The following is a 4,375-nucleotide window of genomic DNA, read 5'->3' as shown; positions in this document are numbered from 1 at the left end:
TATATTTTGTATGTTTTAAATAATTTTTTAAAAACTGCTTTTTGGAAGTTTTCATTTCTTGAGAAATATTGTAGATTTGGGATTTGTGATTTATAAATTAGGATAACAAGAATATTTGTGGATAGATGAGTATTCTTTAAGAATTTTTCATCAATATTTGTATTTTTAAATAATTTTTTTAAAAACTGCTATTTTTGAAAGTTTTCATTTTCTTGAGAAATATTGTAGATTGGGATTGTGATTTATAAATTAGGATAACAAGAATATTTTGGATAGATGAGTATTCTTTAAGAATTTTTCATCAATAGTTGTATTTTTAAATAATTTTCTTAAAACTGCTATTTTTGGAAAGTTTTCATTTTCTGAGAAATATTGTAGATTTGGGATTGTGATTTAAAATTAGGATAACAAGAATATTTGTGGATAGATGAGTATTCTTTAAGAATTTTTCATCAATATTTTGTATTTTTAAATAATTTTCTTAAAACTGCTATTTTTGGAAAGTTTTCATTTTCTTGAGAAATATTGTAGATTTGGGATTGTGATTTATAAATTAGGATAACAAGAATATTTGTGGATAGATGAGTATTCTTTAAGAATTTTTCATCAATATTTGTATTTTAAATAATTTTCTTAAAACTGCTATTTTTGGAAAGTTTTCATTTTCTTGAGAAATATTGTAGATTTGGGATTTGTGATTTATAAATTAGGATAACAAGAATATTTGTGGATAGATGAGTATTCTTTAAGAATTTTCATCAATATTTTGTATTTTAAATAATTTCTTAAAAACTGCTATTTTGGAAAGTTTTCATTTTCTTGAGAAATATTGTAGATTTGGGATTGTGATTATAAATTAGATAGATAACAAGAATATTTGTGGATAGATGAGTATTCTTTAAGAATTTTCATCAATATTTTGTATTTTTATAATTAATAATTTCTTTAAAAACTGCTATTTTGGAAAGTTTTCATTTTCTTGAGAAATATTGTAGATTTGGGATTGTGATTTATAAATTAGGATAACAAGAATATTTGTGGATAGATGAGTATTCTTTAAGAATTTTTCATCAATATTTTGTATTTTTAAATAATTTTCTTAAAAACTGCTATTTTTGGAAAGTTTTCATTTTCTTGAGAAATATTGTAGATTTGGGATTGTGATTTATAAATTAGGATAACAAGAATATTTGTGGAAAGATGAGTATTCTTTAAGAATTTTTCATCAATATTTGTATTTTTAAATAATTTTCTTTAAAACTGCTATTTTTGGAAAGTTTTCATTTCTTGAGAAATATTGTAGATTTGGGATTGTGATTTATAAATTAGGATAACAAGAATATTGTGGATAGAGATGTATTCTAAGAATTTTTCATCAAATATTTGTATTTTAAATAATTTTTTAAAAACTGCTATTTTTGGAAAGTTTTCATTTTCTTGAGAAATATTGTAGATTTGGGATTGTGATTTATAAATTAGGATAACAAGAATATTTGTGGATAGATGAGTATTCTTTAAGAATTTTTCATCAATATTTTGTATTTTTAAATAATTTTTTAAACTGCTATTTTTGGAAAGTTTTCATTTTCTTGAGAAATATTGTAGATTTGGGATTGTGATTTTAAATTAGGATAACAAGAATATTTGTGGATAGATGAGTATTCTTAAGAATTTTTCATCAATATTTTGTATTTTAAATAATTTTCTTAAAAACTGCTATTTTTGGAAAGTTTTCATTTTCTTGAGAAATATTGTAGATTTGGGATTGTGATTTATAAATTAGGATAACAAGAATATTTGTGGATAGATGAGTATTCTTTAAGAATTTTTCATCAATATTTGTATTTTAAATAATTTTCTTAAAAACTGCTATTTTGGAAAGTTTTCATTTTCTTGAGAAATATTGTAGATTGGGATTGTGATTTATAAATTAGGATAACAAGAATATTTGTGGATAGATGAGTATTCTTTAAGAATTTTTCATCAATATTTTGTATTTTAAATAATTTTCTTAAAACTGCTATTTTTGAAAGTTTTCATTTTCTTGAGAAATATTGTAGATTGGGATTGTGATTTATAAATTAGGATAACAAGAATATTGTGGATAGATGAGTATTCTTTAAGAATTTTTCATCAATATTTTGTATTTTTAAATAATTTTCTTAAAAACTGCTATTTTGGAAAGTTTTCATTTTCTTGAGAAATATTGTAGATTTGGGATTGTGATTTATAAATTAGGATAACAAGAATATTTGTGGATAGATGAGTATTCTTAAGAATTTTTCATCAATATTTTGTATTTTTAAATAATTTTCTTATTAAAAACTGCTATTTTGGAAAGTTTTCATTTTCTTGAGAAATATTGTAGATTTGGGATTGTGATTTATAAATTAGGATAACAAGAATATTTGTGGATAGATGAGTATTCTTTAAGAATTTTTCATCAATATTTGTATTTTTAAATAATTTTTTAAAAACTGCTATTTTTGGAAAGTTTTCATTTTCTTGAGAAATATTGTAGATTTGGGATTGTGATTTATAAATTAGGATAACAAGAATATTTGTGGATAGATGAGTATTCTTTAAGAATTTTTCATCAATATTTGTATTTTTAAATAATTTCTTAAAAAACTGCTATTTTGGAAAGTTTTCATTTTCTTGAGAAATATTGTAGATTTGGGATTGTGATTTATAAATTAGGATAACAAGAATATTTGTGGATAGATGAGTATTCTTTAAGAATTTTCATCAATATTTTGTATTTTTAAATAATTTTCTTAAAAACTGCTATTTTGGAAAGTTTTCATTTTCTTGAGAAATATTGTAGATTTGGGATTGTGATTTATAAATTAGGATAACAAGAATATTTGTGGATAGATGAGTATTCTTTAAGAATTTTTCATCAATATTTTGTATTTTAAATAATTTTCTTAAAAACTGCTATTTTTGGAAAGTTTTCATTTTCTTGAGAAATATTGTAGATTTGGGATTGTGATTTATAAATTAAGGATAACAAGAATATTTTGGATAGATGAGTATTCTTTAAGAATTTTTCATCAAATTTTGTATTTTTAATAATTTTTAAAAACTGCTATTTTTGGAAAGTTTTCATTTTCTTGAGAAATATTGTAGATTTGGGATTGTGATTTAAAATTAGGATAACAAGAATATTGTGGATAGATGAGTATTCTTTAAGAATTTTTCATCAATATTTGTATTTTTAAATAATTTTCTTAAAAACTGCTATTTTGGAAAGTTTTCATTTTCTTGAGAAATATTGTAGATTTGGGATTGTGATTTATAAATTAGGATAACAAGAATATTTGTGGATAGATGAGTATTCTTTAAGAATTTTTCATCAAATATTTGTATTTTTAAATAATTTTCTTAAAACTGCTATTTTGGAAAGTTTTCATTTCTTGAGAAATATTGTAGATTTGGGATTGTGATTTATAAATTAGGATAACAAGAATATTTGTGGATAGATGAGTATTCTTTAAGAATTTTTCATCAATATTTTGTTTTTAAATAATTCTTTAAAAACTGCTATTTTGGAAAGTTTTCATTTTCTTGAGAAATATTGTAGATTTGGGATTGTGATTTATAAATTAGGATAACAAGAATATTGTGGATAGATGAGTATTCTTTAAGAATTTTTCATCAATATTTTGTATTTTTAAATAATTTTCTTAAAAACTGCTATTTTGGAAAGTTTCATTTTCTTGAGAAATATTGTAGATTTGGGATTGTGATTTATAAATTAGGATAACAAGAATATTGTGGATAGATGAGTATTCTTTAAGAATTTTTCATCAATATTTTGTATTTTTAAATAATTTTCTTAAAAACTGCTATTTTGGAAAGTTTTCATTTTCTTGAGAAATATTGTAGATTTGGGATTGTGATTTATAAATTAGGATAACAAGAATATTTGTGGATAGATGAGTATTCTTTAAGAATTTTCATCAATATTTTGTATTTTTAAATAATTTTCTTAAAAACTGCTATTTTTGGAAAGTTTTCATTTCTTGAGAAATATTGTAGATTTGGGATTGTGATTTATAAATTAGGATAACAAGAATATTTGTGGATAGATGAGTATTCTTTAAGAATTTTTCATCAATATTTTGTATTTTTAATAATTTCTTAAAAACTGCTATTTTGGAAAGTTTTCATTTTCTTGAGAAATATTGTAGATTTGGGATTGTGATTTATAAATTAGGATAACAAGAATATTGTGGATAGATGAGTATTCTTTAAGAATTTTTCATCAATATTTTGTATTTTTAAATAATTTTCTTAAAAACTGCTATTTTTGGAAAGTTTTCATTTTCTTGAGAAATATTGTAGATTTGGGATTGTGATTTATAAATTA

This window comes from Brassica napus, chromosome A2 (assembly GCF_020379485.1).
Source record: "Brassica napus cultivar Da-Ae chromosome A2, Da-Ae, whole genome shotgun sequence".
Classification (NCBI taxonomy): domain Eukaryota; kingdom Viridiplantae; phylum Streptophyta; class Magnoliopsida; order Brassicales; family Brassicaceae; genus Brassica; species Brassica napus.
Note: the sequence above shows the minus strand (reverse complement) of the source record.